The 19,873-nt window shown below is 42.0% G+C and overlaps 2 long non-coding RNA genes across 2 annotated transcripts; both read left to right on the plus strand.

Moving 5' to 3' along the window:
- The first annotated feature begins 205 nt into the window (after nt 1–205).
- On the plus strand, nt 206–12,694 carry LOC123740245 (uncharacterized). Its single transcript, XR_006768241.1, has 2 exons — nt 206–522; nt 10,732–12,694. It is a non-coding gene; the product is annotated as an uncharacterized lncRNA (long non-coding RNA).
- Nucleotides 12,695–14,829: 2,135 nt separating this feature from the next.
- LOC123740244 (uncharacterized) lies at nt 14,830–19,410 on the plus strand. The gene is made up of 2 exons (XR_006768240.1): nt 14,830–16,695; nt 16,760–19,410. It is a non-coding gene; the product is annotated as an uncharacterized lncRNA (long non-coding RNA).
- Nucleotides 19,411–19,873: the final 463 nt, after the last annotated feature.

A 19,873-nucleotide genomic window follows, 5' to 3' on the forward strand; every position in this document is an offset into this window, starting at 1 on the left:
TACTTCCTGTCCAGTCCTGGTCTTACAGATACTTCCTGTCCAGCCCTGGTCTTACAGATACTTCCTATCCAGTCCTGGTCTTACAGATACTTCCTATCCAGTCCTGGTCTTACAGATACTTCCTGTCCTAGGAGACACAATCTGAGCTTTGTTATTCATCCCCCCTCCTCTTCCTCCAGCATTATGGTTGCTAGCAAAATAGTTTAAAGGGTTTCTAACCAACTTTAATCCGTTTTAGCTAGCTAGGCTAAGCAACTTGTCTAAATGAAACGAAACAATTCACTTATTGTTTGTTAATAAATCACCGCAAATCTCTTCGCTAGCAAACGCGACTCCGTCTCCAAAAACAGCAGAGTGTCTTCAGTAATGTTTTACTTTCTACGACGTCTCCACTTTCCAAGTGTATTAAACAGGCAGGTATGATGTTCTCTTGAAATCATTGATCCAGGCTGAATTTTAACCTGCTTCTCTCTCTCTCTTTCCTCTTTGCAGCCAAAGCAGGTGGTCCAAAAGCCAGCTCAGGTATGTGACATGAAGGATTCTCACTGGGCACACGCCTGGTTGAATCAACGTTGTTTCCACATCATTTCAATGAAATGACGTTAAACTAACACGGAATAGATGTTGAATTGACATCTATGCCCAGTGGGTTGTATCCTAATACCCCCGCCACCACCTGTCTGTCTGTCTGTCTGTCTGTCTGTCTGTCTGTCTGTCGTCTGTCTGTCCACCCATCAGCACTGAGAACAGTTGTCCTCTAGTCATCACAGCTCTTATCATGTATGTTGTTGCTTCCAATCCTTGTCTCACCTAGGTCACGTCCCAAATGGCACCCTATTCCCCCATAGGGCCCTGGTCAAAAGTAGTGCACTATAAAGGGAATAGGGTGCTATTTTGGGATGCATCCCTATTGTACACAAGGACCTCTCAGTCTAGGCAACTAAACCTACACATAAGCACACGTACAGTGCATTTGGAAAAGTATTCCAGACCCCTTGACTTTTTCCACATTTTGTTACATTACAGTCATATTCTAAAATTGATTAAATTAATGTTTTTCCTCATCAATCTACACACAATACCCCATAATGACATCACAATACCCTATAATGACATCACAATACCCCATAATGACATCACAAATCCCCATAATGACGAAGTGAAAACAGGTTTTTAGAAAGCAAATGTATATAAAAAAATAAGAAATAAAAATACCTTATTTACATAAGTATTCAGACCCTTTGCTATGAGACTGTAAATTGAGCTCAGTTGCATCCTGTTTCCATTGATCATCCTTCAGATGTTTCTATAACTTGATTGGAGTCCACCTGTGGTAAATTCTATTGATTGGACATGATTTGGAAAGGCACACACCTATATATATAAGGTCCCCACAGTTGACAGTACATGTCAGAGCAAAAACCAAGCCATGAGGTCGAAGGAATTGTCTGTAGAGCTCCGAGACAGGATTGTGTCGAGGCACAGATCTGGGGAAGGGTACCAAAAAATGTCTGCATCATTGAAGGTCCCCAAGAACACAGTGGCCTCCATCATTCTTAAATTAAAGAAGTTTGGAACCACCAAGACTCTTCCTAGAGCTGGCCGCCCTGCCAAACTGAGCAATCGGGGGAGAAGGGCCTTGGTCAGGGAGGTGACCAAGAACCCGATGGTCACTCTGACAGAGCTCCAGAGTTCCTTTGAGGAGATGGGGGAACCTTCCAGAAGGACAACCATCTCTGCAGCACTCCACCAATCAGGCCTTTATGCTAGAGTGGCCAGCTGGAAGCCACTCCTCAGTAAAAGGCACATGACAGCCCGCTTGGCGTTTGCCAAAAGGCACCTAAAGGACTCTCAGACCATGAGAAACAAGATTCTCTGGTCTGATGAAACCAAGATTGAACTCTTTGGCCTGAATGCCAAGTGTCACGTCTGAAAGAAACTTGACACCATCCCTATGGTGAAGCATGGTGGTGGCAGTATCATGCTGTGGGGATGTTTTTCAGCGGCAGGGGCTGGGAGAATAGTCAGGATCGATGCAAAGGTGAACCTTGGTGTTTTGTTGGCTTGTTGTGGAGAGCAGGAGAGAAAAGAGAAGCCATCAGGAAAGATATGCAGTACTGTACTGAAGGTATTTGGGGTGAGTGAGGGGTTACTGTACTGAAGGTATTTGGGGTGAGTGAGGGGTTACAGTACTGAAGGTATTTGGGGTGAGTGAGGGGTTACTGTACTGAAGGTATTTGGGGTGAGTGAGGGGTTACAGTACAGTACTGAAGGTATTTGGGGTGAGTGAGGGGTTACAGTACTGAAGGTATTTGGGGTGAGTGAGGGGTTACAGTACTGAAGGTATTTGGGGTGAGTGAGGGGTTACAGTACTGAAGGTATTTGGGTGAGTGAGGGGTTACAGTACAGTACTGAAGGTATTTGGGTGAGTGAGGGGTTACAGTACTGTACTGAAGGTATTTGGGGTGAGTGAGGGGTTACAGTACTGAAGGTATTTGGGGTGAGTGAGGGGTTACAGTACTGAAGGTATTTGGGGTGAGTGAGGGGTTACAGTACTGAAGGTATTTGGGGTGAGTGAGGGGTTACAGTACTGAAGGTATTTGGGGTGAGTGAGGGGTTACAGTACTGAAGGTATTTGGGGTGAGTGAGGGGTTACAGTACTGAAGGTATTTGGGGTGAGTGAGGGGTTACAGTACTGAAGGTATTTGGGGTGAGTGAGGGGTTACAGTACTGAAGGTATTTGGGGTGAGTGAGGGGTTACAGTACTGAAGGTATTTGGGTGAGTGAGGGGTTACAGTACTGAAGGTATTTGGGGTGAGTGAGGGGTTACAGTACTGAAGGTATTTGGGGTGAGTGAGGGGTTACAGTACTGAAGGTATTTGGGGTGAGTGAGGGGTTACAGTACTGAAGGTATTTGGGGTGAGTGAGGGGTTACAGTACTGAAGGTATTTGGGGTGAGTGAGGGGTTACAGTACTGAAGGTATTTGGGGTGAGTGAGGGGTTACATGTACTGAAGGTATTTGGGGTGAGTGAGGGGTTACAGTACTGAAGGTATTTGGGGTGAGTGAGGGGTTACAGTACTGAAGGTATTTGGGGTGAGTGAGGGGTTACAGTACTGAAGGTATTTGGGGTGAGTGAGGGGTTACAGTACTGAAGGTATTTGGGGTGAGTGAGGGGTTACAGTACTGAAGGTATTTGGGGTGAGTGAGGGGTTACTGTACTGAAGGTATTTGGGGTGAGTGAGGGGTTACAGTACTGAAGGTATTTGGGGTGAGTGAGGGGTTACTGTACTGAAGGTATTTGGGGTGAGTGAGGGGTTACAGTACTGAAGGTATTTGGGTGAGTGAGGGGTTACAGTACTGAAGGTATTTGGGTGAGTGAGGGGTTACAGTACTGAAGGTATTTGGGTGAGTGAGGGGTTACAGTACTGTACCGTAGGTATTTGTGTGTGTGTGTGTGTGTGTGTGTGTGTGTGTGTGTGTGTGTGTGTGTGTGTGTGTGTGTGTGTGTGTGTGTGTGTGTGTGTGTGTGTGGTGGGGTGATGGCCTGGAGACTAGCTAAGACCCTGAGTGTGTGAGGAGATGTTAGAGCCATCACAAATGATCATGTGCTTTGTGAGGAATCTCCCGGTCTTCTCCACTTCTATCCCTGCCCACACACACACACACACACACAACAAAAACCACACACACACACACACACACACACACACACACACACACACACACTGTAAATCCCCTCCCAGGTGGAGATGTCATTTGGTGTAGTCTGTCTTTGTGTACGGTCAGCTTTTATTAGTCAAAACAAACCGCAATGACTGTCCGACAGACTTGGGTTTGAGTCGCTTTGGAAACGTTAGATAAATGTTTATCCAGGGGTGTGTTGTGTTATGAAGAGAGTTCCCCCCCATGGGGAAGAAGCAAGGGAACACCCAAGATGAACCTATCTGCCTGGTTACTGCATTTTCCTTTTCTCCTCCAAATGAAGTCATTGATTTGTAGTTTGAATGAGGAGACAGGTAGATATGTAGTTTGAATGAGGAGACAGGTAGATATGTAGTTTGAATGAAGTGACAGGTAGATATGTAGTTTGAATGAGGAGACAGGTAGATATGTAGTTTGAATGAGGAGACAGGTAGATATGTAGTTTGAATGAAGTGACAGGTAGATATGTAGTTTGAATGAGGAGACAGGTAGATATGTAGTTTGAATGAGGAGACAGGTAGATATGTAGTTTGAATGAGGAGACAGGTAGATATGTAGTTTGAATGAGGAGACAGGTAGATATGTAGTTTGAATGAAGAGACAGGTAGATATGTAGTTTGAATGAGGAGACAGGTAGATATGTAGTTTGAATGAAGTGACAGGTAGATATGTAGTTTGAATGAAGAGACAGGTAGATATGTAGTTTGAATGAGGAGACAGGTAGATATGTAGTTTGAATGAGGAGACAGGTAGATATGTAGTTTGAATGAAGTGACAGGTAGATATGTAGTTTGAATGAAGTGACAGGTAGATATGTAGTTTGAATGAGGAGACAGGTAGATATGTAGTTTGAATGAGGTGACAGGTAGATATGTAGTTTGAATGAGGAGACAGGTAGGTATGTAGTTTGAATGAGGAGACAGGTAGATATGTAGTTTGAATGAGGAGACAGGTAGATATGTAGTTTGAATGAGGAGACAGGTAGATATGTAGTTTGAATGAAGTGACAGGTAGATATGTAGTTTGAATGAGGAGACAGGTAGATATGTAGTTTGAATGAGGAGACAGGTAGATATGTAGTTTGAATGAGGAGACAGGTAGATATGTAGTTTGAATGAGGAGACAGGTAGATATGTAGTTTGAATGAGGAGACAGGTAGATATGTAGTTTGAATGATGTAACGGCTGTCGATATTGTAGAGAGGACCAAGGCGCAGCGGGTTGCATGTTCATCATTATATTTAATGAATAAAGATAACACGAAACAAAACAATAAACAAAGAACGACAGGTGACAGTTTCACAGGCTACAATAATCACTAGCAGTGTGAAATACAACTACCCACAATCCCCAGGTGAAAACACGCAACTAATATATGACTCCCAATCAGGAACAACGACGTACAGCTGTTACTGATCGGGAGCCACACAGAAATAAACAAACTAGAAAACCAACCTAGAATACAAAACCCAGAACATACACCAAAACCCAGTAATACATAAATAAAACACCCTTCTACAATACACATAACCCCGAACCACATAAAACAAATACCCTCTGCCACGTCCTGACCAACCTACAAATAACCCCTATACTGGTCAGGACGTGACAGAATGAGGAGACAGGTATATATGTAGTTTGAATGAGGAGACAGGTATATATGTAATTTCAATGAGGAGACAGGTAGATATGTAGTTTGAATGAAGTGACAGGTAGATATGTAGTTTGAATGAGACAGGTAGATATGTAGTTTGAATGACGAGACAGTTATGTAGTTTGAATGAGGAGACAGGTAGTTATGTAGTTTGAATGAAGTGACAGGTAGATATGTAGTTTGAATGAAGAGACAGGTAGATATGTAGTTTGAATGAAGTGACAGGTAGATATGTAGTTTGAATGAAGAGACAGGTAGATATGTAGTTTGAATGAGGAGACAGGTAGATATGTAGTTTGAATGAGGAGACAGGTAGATATGTAGTTTGAATGAAGAGACAGGTAGATATGTAGTTTGAATGAAGTGACAGGTAGATATGTAGTTTGAATGAAGTGACAGGTAGATATGTAGTTTGAATGAGGAGACAGGTAGATATGTAGTTTGAATGAGGAGACAGGTAGATATGTAGTTTGAATGAGGAGACAGGTAGATATGTAGTTTGAATGAGGAGACAGGTAGATATGTAGTTTGAATGAGGAGACAGGTAGATATGTAGTTTGAATGAGGAGACAGGTAGATATGTAGTTTGAATGAGGAGACAGGTAGATATGTAGTTTGAATGAGGAGACAGGTAGATATGTAGTTTGAATGAGGAGACAGGTATATATGTAGTTTGAATGAGGAGACAGGTAGATATGTAGTTTGAATGAAGTGACAGGTAGATATGTAGTTTGAATGAGGAGACAGGTAGATATGTAGTTTGAATGAGGAGACAGGTAGATATGTAGTTTGAATGAGGAGACAGGTAGATATGTAGTTTGAATGAAGAGACAGGTAGATATGTAGTTTGAATGAGGAGACAGGTAGATATGTAGTTTGAATGAGGAGACAGGTAGATATGTAGTTTGAATGAGGAGACAGGTAGATATGTAGTTTGAATGAGGAGACAGGTAGATATGTAGTTTGAATGAGGAGACAGGTAGATATGTAGTTTGAATGAGGAGACAGGTAGATATGTAGTTTGAATGAGGTGACAGGTAGATATGTAGTTTGAATGAGGAGACAGGTAGATATGTAGTTTGAATGAGGAGACAGGTATATATGTAGTTTGAATGAGGAGACAGGTAGATATGTAGTTTGAATGAGGAGACAGGTAGATATGTAGTTTGAATGAGGAGACAGGTAGATATGTAGTTTGAATGAGGAGACAGGTAGATATGTAGTTTGAATGAGGAGACAGGTAGATATGTAGTTTGAATGAAGTGACAGGTAGATATGTAGTTTGAATGAGGAGACAGGTATATATGTAGTTTGAATAAGGAGACAGGTAGATATATAGTTAGTTGGTTGGAAGTGACTGTTGTTTTTAGTGAGGCTGTGTAGACATCAGTGGGGTTGTGAACTGCAGCATTAGACACACACACTCCTGTACTAAGGCCCCGAGCATACAGGATTTTCACACACAAGCTCCGCAACGTGTTTCTGCTTTCAATTTGTTTTGTAGACTGACAAGTGATTGTAGTTCACCTTCACACCGTACTGTTTTAAAGACTGTTACGGACAGTTAACTCCCAGCACATAATGAGGTATTGTACAGCTTAACTGGGAGGAACTCTTAGATCAGTGAACAAATGACAAATAGTTTATCAGTGATTAAAGAATTTTAAAAACCCTGTGAAGTACACTACAGTACAGACAGAGTCCCCCTCCTTCTCCTCTCTAATTTTTACCCTCACACTCCAGCAATCCACACACCTACCTCCCTCCCTCCCTCCCCCTGTTTGCTGGTGTGAATGCATAACTGGACCCTGATTTGCTGCTTTGTGGGAACAGGGTACAGGGGTGTGTGTGTGTGTGTGTGTGTGTGTGTGTGTGTGTGTGTGTGTGTGTGTGTGTGTGTGTGTGTGTGTGTGTGTGTGTGTGTGTGTGTGTGTGTGTGTGTGTGTGTGTGTGTGTGTGTGTTGGTTTTGAGCTGCTCTGCCAGTGCTCTGATGGAGCCAAGTAGCTGCTGGAATACATACACATGTCACTGAGAACGCTCTCTCTCTCTCTCTCTCTCTCTCTCTCTCTCTCTCTCTCTCTCTCTCTCTCTCTCTCTCTCTCTCTCTCTCTCTCTCTCTCTGTCTCTCTGTTTCTTTCTCTCTCTCGCCTCTCTCTTTCTCTCTCGCGTCTCTCTCTCTCTCTTGCTTTCTCTCTCTCTCTCGCTGTCTCTCTCTTGCTTTCTCTCGCTCTCTCTCTCGCTCTGTCTCTCTCTTGCTTTCTCTCTCTCTCGCTGTCTCTCTCTTGCTTTCTCTCTCTCTCTCTCTCTCTCTCTCTCTCTCTCTCTTCCTCTTTTTCTTTTCGCTCTCTCTCTCTGTTTTTTTTTTTCTCTCTCTGTTCTCTCTCTCTCTCTCTCTCTCTCTCTCTCTGTCTCGTTGTTTGGCTGTTTTACCTCAGAGCCCTACACCGCCAGCACCTTGTGTGAACCATCCAACCCCTTTCATTCCAGAGGGTGGGGGAGGGAGGGAGGAAGGAGCTGATGAGGGAGAGGGAGGGGGGGAGCTAGGAGGAGAGAGGGAGAGAGGAAGGAGCTGATGAGGGAGAGGTAGGAGGGAGGGAGAGTAGAGGGAGGGGTAGGAGGGAGCACAGGCCTAACCTGGAAGCTCCAACCTGTCTCCTCTCTCTCCACAGAGTCCCTAATGATGTACAGAGATACAGCTAGTTACCAGTTCTCCCTGTCTTCTAGAAAACTCCTTATTTACTTCAAAATAAAAAGGGCTGGGAGGGGGGGGCACAGAGCTTTGCAGTGGGGGTGTTCAGGGTGGGGGTGTTCAGGGTGGGGGTGTTCAGGGTGGAGGTGTTCAGGGTGGAGGTGTTCAGGGTGGAGGTGTTCAGGGTGGGGGTGTTCAGGGTGAGGTGTTCAGGTGGGGTGTTCAGGGTGGAGGTGTTCAGGGTGGGGGTGTTCAGGGTGGGTGTTCAGGGTGGGGGTGTTCAGGTGGAGGTGTTCAGGGTGGAGGTGTTCAGGGTGGGGGTGTTCAGGGTGGAGGTGTTCAGGGTGGGGGTGTTCAGGGTGGAGGTGTTCAGGGTGGGGTTGTTCAGGGTGGAGGTGTTCAGGGTGGAGGTGTTCAGGGTGGGGGTGTTCAGGGTGGAGGTGTTCAGGGTGGAGGTGTTCAGGGTGGAGGTGTTCAGGGTGGAGGTGTTCAGGGTGGGGGTGTTCAGGGTGGAGGTGTTCAGGGTGGGGGTGTTCAGGGTGGGGGTGTTCAGGGTGGAGGTGTTCAGGGTGGAGTGTTCAGGTGGGTGTTCGGGTGGACCCCCTGTTCAACCTCTCAGTTTAGCCCCCTGTTAATGACTAACACCTCTCTAGTTTAGCCCCCTGTTAATGACTAACACCTCTCTAGTTTAGCCCCCCTGTTAACCACTAACACCTCTCTAGTTTAGCCCCCTGTTAATCACTAACACCTCTCTAGTTTAGCCCCCCTGTTAATCACTAACACCTCTCTAGTTTAGCCCCCCTGTTAACCACTAACACCTCTCTAGTTTAGCTCCCCTGTTAACCACTAACACCTCTCTAGTTTAGCCCCCTGTTAATCACTAACACCTCTCTAGTTTAGCCCCCCTGTTAACCACTAACACCTCTCTAGTTTAGTCCCCCTGTTAATGACTAACACCTCTCTAGTTTAGCTCCCCTGTTAATCACTAACACCTCTCTAGTTTAGCCCCCTGTTAATCACTAATGCCTCTCTAGTTTAGCCCCCTGTTAATCACTAACACCTCTCTAGTTTAGCCCCCCTGTTAACCACTAACACCTCTCTAGTTTAGTCCCCCTGTTAACGACTAACACCTCTCTAGTTTAGCCTCCCCTGTTAATCACTAACACCTCTCTAGTTTAGCCCCCCTGTTAATCACTAATACCTCTCTAGTTTAGCCCCCCTGTTAACCACTAACACCTCTCTAGTTTAGCCCCCCTGTTAACCACTAACACCTCTCTAGTTTAGCCCCCCTGTTAATCACTAACACCTCTCTAGTTTAGCCCCCTGTTAACCACTAACACCTCTCTAGTTTAGCCCCCCTGTTAACCACTAACACCTCTCTAGTTTAGCCCCCCTGTTAATCACTAACACCTCTCTAGTTTAGCCCCCCTGTTAACCACTAACACCTCTCTAGTTTAGCCCCCTGTTAATCACTAACACCTCTCTAGTTTAGCCCCCCTGTTAATCACTAACACCTCTCTAGTTTAGCCCCCTGTTAACCACTAACACCTCTCTAGTTTAGCCCCCTGTTAACCACTAACACCTCTCTAGTTTAGTCCCCCTGTTAACCACTAACACCTCTCTAGTTTAGCCCCCCTGTTAATCACTAATAGTTTATAAATGTCCAAACTTCAGTAGCTCCTAGCTCCTTCCTCCTTCTTCCTTCCTTCCCTCTCCGTCCACTCTCATTGGTTCTCCTGGCTGTGTCACATGGTAGTGGTTAGTGGACCCTTCACAGCAGAAGTAATGAATGGAGAGGGAGGGAGGGAGGGGGAGGGAGGGAGGGAGGGAGGGAGGGAGGGAGGGAGGGAGGGAGGGAGGGAGGGAGGGAGGGAGGGGAGTTGGGGTCCTGTAATGCAGACAAGCTTTCGTCTCTCTCTGTCTCTCTCTCTGCTGAATGGGAATACTGCCTCAGACTCTGGTCCCAAACGGCATCCTATTCCCTTCATAGTGTACTACTTTAGACCAGAGTCTATGGGGGCCCTATGAGGTGAATAGGGTGCCATTTGGGACACATCCTCAGCCGCAGCCTGGGAAAGGAAGAGGGTTATAAATTGTGTCAGTTAGGCTCCCCCCGAATAAAATGGAAGCCATGTGGAAAATGAAAATCCATTTCAATCTGAAAAGTGAGGGAGGCAGGGATGGAGGGGGTTTTCTCCCTGTTCCATGGTGGTCGCTGGTCGGTCATCTTGGAAGACTTTTTTGAAGTTGGAAACACCCGCTATAGTGTTCTTGTGTAAGCTTGTTAAGAGAGTCTGTGAAACTATGCACTCAACACTTTGTTAGGGGGTGGGGGTGGAAACGAGTGCTTTCCAGGAAGTGCTTTCTGGTGATATGTTGTATATCAAAAGGAGTTCAACTCCTGTAGCAAAACCTGTTCATTCAGGAATCTGAACTAACCTTGTATTTGTCTGTCTCTTTCATGTAGTTTCATGCTCCAACAAGTCTTGATGCTCTGCTATGGTGTTATGTTACTATATGATGAAATCATGTCTTGTCAGTTTCATTTTGTTAGGCCAGCCTTACATAAAGGTTGCTCATAAGACAATGTAGTATAACCCATTTTAGCTTTTGTCCTTCATTAGAAGGAGCAGTGTTCTGTTGAAAAGTGTGAAACTGACCGGGTCATTGTGTTGCCCCTGCAGGAAGAAGGAGAAGAAGAAGAGGAGGAAGAGGAGGAGTCTGGAGAGGAGGATTAAAGAACAACATCATTTGACCTCTTACTTCCTTGTAGCAGTTCTTCCTCCTGGGGAACCACTGCCTTCACCACTTACTAAGGACGCTGACCCATGACCTCTGTCCACTCTCATATCGTACTGTTTTCATTTCACACTTTTGTTTGGGTTTATTTCTTTGGGGGTTTTTTGTTTGTTTGTTTTGATTCTGAGATGAACACACAGAGCATGAGCCGCAAAAAAACCCCGAAACACTAAATATGACAACAAAGATCTGCTGTACCTCTTTACAACAACAGTAATGTTTTATCTGCTGTAAGGACAGAGGTTCTGGGGTTGTACCGCTGCAGGTTCTACTCCCCTCCTCCCCTGTCATTGTCCACTGATTCTCCAGGCTGTCTTTCTTTGAGGGAGAGATAGAAACGTCTGTTATTGGCATTCAGAAATTGCGACCATATGGCTGCTGTTTCAATACAACAGAGGTCTAGAACACACACACAGACCCTCCCTCCGCCGAGTCCCGTGTCGGACCACCAAACACAGGGAGACAAGTCAGGTTATTTTAATCTATCATGTTTTTAATCTACCGTGGAATTGCTTTTTTTTATATATATATAACAAATTGGCTTCTTTAACTTGCTAAAATCACACCTTTTTAATTGATGAATTCCTCAGTTGAGGTTGTTGGATATTAGCAGGTATGTCGTTTTTTCATCATATGCGTTTTACTGCCAGTTAGTCTCTTTAACCAAGAACCTTTTTCACCTGCTTTTGCTTTAGCATTTTATATTGTGACAATTAGCATTTATATTGTGATAATTAGCATTTTATATTGTGATAATTAGCATTTTATATTGTGACAATTATCATTTTATATTGTGATAATTATCATTTATATTGTGATAATTATCATTTTATATTGTGATAATTATCATTTTATATTGTGACAATTATCATTTTATATTGTGATAATTATCATATTATATTGTGATAATTATCATTTTATATTGTGGTAATTATCATTTTACATTGTGATAATTATCATTTTATATTGTGACAATTATCATTTTATATTGGGATAATTATCATATTATATTGTGATAATTATCATTTTATATTGTGGTAATTATCATTTTACATTGTGATAATTATCATTTTATATTGTGATAATTATCCATTTTATATTGTGATAATTATCATTTTATATTGTGATAATTATAATTTTATATTGTGGTAATTATCATTTTATATTGTGATAATTATCCATTTTATATTGTGATAATTATCATTTTATATTGTGATAATTATCATTTTATATTGTGACAATTATCATTTTATATTGTGACAATTATCATTTTACATTGTGATAATTATCATTTTACATTGTGGTAATTATCATTTTACATTGTGATAATTATCATTTTATATTGTGATAATTATCCATTTTATATTGTGATAATTATCATTTTATATTGTGGTAATTATCATTTAATATTGTGATAATTATCCATTTTATATTGTGATAATTATCATTTTATATTGTGATAATTATCATTTTATATTGTGGTAATTATCATTTTATATTGTGATAATTATCATTTTATATTGTGATAATTATCATTTTATATTGTGGTAATTAGCATTTTACATTGTGATAATTATCATTTTATATTGTGATAATTATCATTTATATTGTGATAATTATCATTTTACATTGTGATAATTATAACCACACAACAAAGAGAAGAACTCAGCTGTAATGTTTATTATGGTGAAGTTCACATGATGGAACGATCTTAATGGAGGTAATATGATATTATTGGTTTTACAGGGCTCTTATAAATAATGTACTTTATTGTTTTCTCTATTAGGAAACAATGAGTTGATAGTCACAGTTCTCATCATCGACATCTTGATTATCCAGTTCGTTTTTACAAGTATAAATTTAACAGAGAGCTTTAACATTGCAATGCTTCAATACCAACTTGGCTGTACTGCGGCTGGTTTTCAGTTAGAAAACAACCGTATTTAATCCAGCATTTACCTGAGGTCTGCCGCAGTCTCCCTGTCTTTGGTGGACTCATTTCATTTCTGTGGATTGAGAGATGATTTTAAGATATTGTCATAGTTCTATTTCCATGATCAATCCCCTTAAATATCACTTCTTATCAATGTCATCTGATTAACCTACTCACACACATACAGACATCATACATACATACATCATACATCCATACAGACATCATACATACATACATACATACATACATCATACATACATACATACAGACATCATACATACATACATACATACATACATACATACATACATACATACATACATACATACATACATACATACATACATACATACATACATACATACATACATACATACATACATACATACATACATACATACATAGATAGAGACATACATACAGTGGGGGGGAAAGTATTTGATCCCCTGCTGATTTTGTACGTTTGCCCACTGACAAAGAAAGGACCAGTCTATAATTTTAATGGTAGGTTTATTTGAACAGTGAGAGACAGAATAACAACAAAAAAATCCAGAAAAACGCATGTCACAAATGTTATAAATTGAATTGCATTTTAATGAGGGAAATAAGTATTTGACCCCCTCTCAATCAGAAAGATTTCTGTCTCCCAGGTGTCTTTTATACAGGTAATGAGCTGAGATTAGGAGCACACTCTTAAAGGGAGTGCTCCTAATCTCAGCTTGTTACATGTATAAGACACCTGTCCACAGAAGCAATCAATCAATCAGATTCCAAACTCTCCACCATGGCCAAGACCAAAGAGCTCTCCAAGGATGTCAGGGACAAGTTTGTAGACCTACACAAGGCTGGAATGGGCTACAAGGCCATCGTCAAGCAGCTTGGTGAGAAGGTGACAACATTTGGTGCGATTATTCGCAAATGGAAGAAACACAAAAGAACTGTCAATATCCCTCGGCCTGGGGCTCTATGCAAGATCTCACCTCGTGGAGATGCAATGATCATGAGAACGGTGAGGAATCAGCCCAGAACTACACGGGAGGATCTTGTCAATGATCTCAAGGCAGCTGGGACCATAGTCACCAAGAAAACAATTGGTAACACACTACGCCGTGAAGGACTGAAATCCTGCAGCGCCCGCAAGGTCCCCCTGCTCAAGAAAACATATACATGCCCAACTGAAGTTTGCCAATGAACATCTGAATGACTCAGAGGACAACTGGTGAAAGTGTTGTGGTCAGATGAGACCAAAATGGAGCTCTTTGGCATCAACTCAACTCGCCGTGTTTGGAAGAGGAGGAATGCTGCCTATGACCCCAAGAACACCATCCCCACCATCAAACATGGAGGTGGAAACATTATGCTTTGGGGGTGTTTTTCTGCTAAGGGGACAGGACAACTTCACGGCATCAAAGGGACGATGGACGGGGCCATGTACCGTCAAATCTTGGGTGAGAACCTCCTTCCCTCAGCCAGGGCATTGAAAATGGGTCATGGATGGGTATTCCAGCATGACAATGACCCAAAACACACGGCCAAGGCAACAATGGAGTGGCTCAAGAAGAAGCACATTAAGGTCCTGGAGTGGCCTAGCCAGTCTCCAGACCTTAATCCCATAGAAAATCTGTGGAGGGAGCTGAAGGTTCGAGTTGCCAAACGTCAGCCTCGAAACCTTAATGACTTGGAGAAGATCTGCAAAGAGGAGTGGGACAAAATCCCTCCTGAGATGTGTGCAAACCTGGTGGCCAACTACAAGAAACGTCTGACCTCTGTGATTGCCAACAAGGGTTTTGCCACCAAGTACAAAGTCATGTTTTGCAGAGTGGTCAAATACTTATTTCCCTCCTTAAAATGCAAATCATTTTGTAACATTTTTGACATGCGTTTTTCAGGATTTTTTTGTTGTTATTCTGTCTCTCACTGTTCAAATAAACCTACCATTAAAATTATAGACTGATCATTTCTTTGTCAGTGGGCAAACGTACAAAATCAGCAGGGGATCAAATACTTTTTTCCCCCACTGTACATACATGCATACATACATACATACATACACACACACACACACACACACACACACACACACACACACACACACACACACACACACACACACACACACACACACACACACACACACACACACATACTGTATGTTTGTCATTTTATGTTTCTTTCTTATTCACAACATTGCTTTAAAACCATGGATTCCATTGATACTATTTTTGATAAGGAAATGCTCTCTTTTTTTCACACTAACCTGGTCTGCCTTAACAAAACAAACCTTAAGAACAAACAAACAAAACCATAATAACAAAAAAAACATACAATTTACCTCATGTTTTACCTGCACCTTTAGTGGCAGTGTGAGATAGGATGACTCAGGAATTCTAGAACCAGAACCCTGATGATCCTTACTTCAGGTATTCTACAACCCTGATAATCCTTCAGGTATTCTAGAACCCTGATAATCCTTCAGGTATTCTAGAACCCTGATAATCCTTCAGGTATTCTAGAACCCTGATAATCCTTCAGGTATTCTAGAACCCTGATAATCCTTCAGGTATTCTAGAACCCTGATAATCCTTCAGGTATTCTAGAATCCTGATAATCCTTCAGGTATTCTAGAAGCCTGATAATCCTTCAGGTATTCTAGAACCCTGATAATCCTTACTTCAGGTATTCTAAGAATTCCGAAGACATGTCGGCACTTTGTGGTCTGATGCTGATGCAATATCTCCTCACCATTTCAAACTACCTCCGATTTCCACCGCAACAACCTGAAAACTCCAAGCTCAAGGAATGCACACTTCCCTGCTACACAGTACTGCACAGTACCACACAGTACTAAATAGTAGTACACAGTACTACACAGTACTACACAGTACTAAATAGTACTACATAGTACTACACAGTACTACATAGTATTACTACACACAACAACGCATGGGATGGCAGTGTGTGTGTGTGTGTCAACGAGCTAACTTGTTATAAAAGTTGTTGTCTTGTGTCTCACAGTGGAACAGACATGTTCTGTGTAAGTCTGACAGGTAATTTACTGAAATCAGGAGTTTTTTTTATATTTCCTATGTAGAACTCATAAGCAGCTAATGGAAGAAGTACTGTGGTGTCTTTATTTCACATTAACATTAGTGTTGTGTATCTATTTACATTACCATGAGTGTTGTGTATCTAAGTCCTAACAAGACACCCACCTTTCCCTCTCCTCAACTGGGACTTCTGTTTGACAAACTGTTAACTTGAATATATTTGTTTTTCTGATTTACTCAATGGTTTTTATTAAGGATCAAGTGCTTGTATGACACTACACGATATTATTGTTTTTTGTTTGTTTTTGCTCTGAATTCTTTTATTTTTTGTAATTTTTTTCTGAACTATGTACTATTCATATACATTTATGTACCTCAAACAAACTGATAAAAATGGACTTATAATCGATTGACAAATACCTACCTCCAGTCTTGAAAAGGAATGATTTTTGCCGGGTTTCTTTCATTCAGTATGAGTTTTGATAATGTATGATGAAATCTATCGATATTAGGACTGCAAAAGATCCCTTACTCAAAAGTATTTTTGTAACAGTTTTCAAAACTTCTGAACCAAGAAAAATGTTGACTTCACCCTGCGGAAGAAATAGCCTTCAAAAAATAATCTTGAAGATTTTCAGGTTTTGAAAAATATATGTTTGGGTTTTGTATATTGTATTCATGGATTTTTTTTTTTTTTAATTAGTAGATATTGATATACTTGATTAGATATTTTGTGTACTTTACGACACGTGATTTTCTTTTTCTTGTTGTTATGGTTCAACCAGATGTATATGAAAATGCTTCTTAAGTAGTGATGGATAACAACTTTTAAATGTTAACATGGTATATTCTCATACGGGCCTGAGGTAGAGAGCCTCAGAGAGTTAGCCAAACAACCCAACATGCCCTCTCCACTCACACAGGCCTGAGGTAGAGAGCCTCAGAGAGTTAGCCAAACAACCCAACATGCCCTCTCCACTCACACAGGCCTGAGGTAGAGAGCCTCAGAGAGTTAGCCAAACAACCCAACATGCCCTCTCCACTCACACAGGCCTGAGGTAGGGAGCCTCAGAGAGTTAGCCAAACAACCCAACATGCCCTCTCCACTCACACAGGCCTGAGGTAGAGAGCCTCAGAGAGTTAGCCAAACAACCCAACATGCCCTCTCCACTCACACAGGCCTGAGGTAGAGAGCCTCAGAGAGTTAGCCAAACAACCCAACATGCCCTCTCCACTCACACAGGCCTGAGGTAGGGAGCCTCAGAGAGTTAGCCAAACAACCCAACATGCCCTCTCCACTCACACAGGCCTGAGGTAGAGAGCCTCAGAGAGTTAGCCAAACAACCCAACATGCCCTCTCCACTCACACAGGCCTGAGGTAGAGAGCCTCAGAGAGTTAGCCAAACAACCCAACATGCCCTCTCCACTCACACAGGCCTGCAAGCTGCAATTCAAACTTAACATCAGTCAGTTTTAAGCTGCTTTCATGTGCTCTCTGAATTATATTGACTGGGGAAAAATTACGGAATAGGAAAGGTCCCGGAATCGTGCTAACAACAACCGTTCATTTTGAGTTTCCGAGTCAGAAATACGTGTGGGCACAAACTTAGGGAACATCATTGTACCCAAAGTTTCACAGTCGTATACTTCCGAGTTTCTCAGTCAGAGACTTCCGAGTTTCTCAGTCAGAGACTTCCGAGTGTCTCAGTCAGAAACTTCCGAGTTTCTCAGTCGAATACTTCCGAGTTTCTCAGTCAAATACTTCCGAGTTTCTCAGTAGGAGACTTCAGAGTTTCTCAGTCGGAGACTTCCGAGTTTCTCAGTCAGAAACTTCCGAGTTTCTCAGTCAGAGACTTCCGAGTTTCTCAGTCGAATACTTCCAAGTTTCTCAGTCGAGTACTTCCGAGTTTCTCAGGCGGATACTTCCAAGTTTCTCAGTCGAATACTTCCGAGTTTCTCAGGCGGATACTTCTGAGTTTCTCAGTCGGAGACTTCCGAGTTTCTCAGTCGGAGACTTCCGAGTTTCTCAGTCAGATGCAGACTTCAGAGTTTCCTATTTTCCGAGGAAGGCAGCATTAGTTTCTTCACACACTATTACTGTCCAGAATGTTCCTCGAACTGTATCATTGGGTGGGTTCATCTGTGATAACAACTCTTGATAACTCTCAGGTACATAACAATCAAAACAGAGAACGTAGGTTGATCAAGAACCCACCTATTGTTGATGAGGTGAAGCCAAAGTATGCCTATACTTTATGTTGATGCAGTTTGACAGCTGTCTTGGTTTTGAAACGGCTTCGTAGGCCTACCTGTGTGAGTTGGCGATCACATGTTGTAGCTTTGAAAAGCACGGCTTAGAAACAGATAGACTTCACAGCTGAGAAGAACAATGGCTTTGTCTAAATACGTCACAAGCCATCAAATCCTTGCTTACTGCTTCCATGTTTCCGTAATTCTTCTCAAATCTCATTGGAGGTGTGGATCTACGGTTCCTCCTCTCGAGAACTTCTCTTACCAATGAACTTTGAGAGGAATTGAGGAAACAAGGACAGTTGGGGGGAAGAAGTATTTGACGGCTAGTAATGTTTTGAGACGCAGCCATCGCCAGACTGTCCATCATCAGCATGAAAAGCTATAAGAGATAATAAAAATAAAAAAACATTTCCAAAAAGGGCTAAACACTGTGGTGCTCATAGCTGACACTTATTATATCATAGGAGGTAATGACGTTCCAATGTTGGAGCTCCAAGATCATTGGACTATATTTCATAAATATGTACTCGAGTTCTAAAGTGTAAGAGTATATAAAAAAAAAAAAAGAATTGAAACAATGTTTTTTTATTTTTTATTTTGGGATGTTTTACCTCATGTTGGTGTCAATGTGTAACTATGGAAACCACTGTTTTGTTGATGTGCTTTGAGCTCTTGAGTCTTAATGAAGATGATCCCGTTCTAGAACAGTCCCAATACACATTACTACCTCCAAGAAAAGGGCCTACTGTTACCTCATTTTCAAACTAAACCTGCTCCCAAATGGCACCCTATTCCCTATATTAGAGCACTCTTTTTGACCAGGGTGTGCACTACTTTTGACCGGAGCATTTACGGGGACTAGTCCGCTATATAGGGAATAGGGTGCAATTTGTGACGCGAGCTTAAATATCTGCTTAGTAAAACTCAGGTGACGAAAGAGAACAGGGAGAACATCGTAACATTTTTATATATATATATAGTTTATTTTTGTCGGGGGATAAATTTTATAAGACTGTTCTTCTCTGCCTCTTAGTCACCACTAGGTAAGACTGGACATGTAATTTTTTATTTTAAAGAACATTTTCTGACATTATGCAATGTTACGTAGTTATATTAATCTGTGGAGGGGAGAGGCGGGAAGAGGCGTCTCCCTCAGTAGAACGTCATGTTTTCTATCTAACTTGTATCGCTTCCTCTCTATCCACCTAGTATCGCTGTCTTCAATTACACATCCAAATTGCTTGTTTGATATACAAAACAAACCCAACTTATCTTAATAGATATTCACAGCCTTGTTTCAGCACAATAAAAAAAAAATATGGCTTCTGTGGCGGTGTGAGTTTCTCTTTCTTGGCTTTACGTCCCAATTATCTCTCCTTCCTACCGAAGTGTGTACTTGTTTACTTCCCTTCACTGAGTTGAAGAAATATGTTGGAATCTCCCACTAGCCCATGGCTCCACCAATCCGATGCTTTTACATTGTGGGAAGTAGTGAAAGAGTGCACACTTCAGGAGAAAGGAGATGTCATTGGGACTTACCTATCATCTGTAGGACCAGAGTTATTGGGACCCACCTATGATCTGTAGGACCAGAGTGTTATTGGGACCCACCTATGATCTGTAGGACCAGAGTGTTATTGGGACCCACCTATGATCTGTAGGACCAGAGTGTTATTGGGACCCACCTATGATCTGTAGGACCAGAGTGTTATTGGGACCCACCTATGATCTGTAGGACCAGAGTGTTATTGGGACCCACCTATGATCTGTAGGACCAGAGTGTTATTGGGA

Source organism: Salmo salar, unplaced genomic scaffold (genome assembly GCF_905237065.1).
Source record: "Salmo salar unplaced genomic scaffold, Ssal_v3.1, whole genome shotgun sequence".
Classification (NCBI taxonomy): domain Eukaryota; kingdom Metazoa; phylum Chordata; class Actinopteri; order Salmoniformes; family Salmonidae; genus Salmo; species Salmo salar.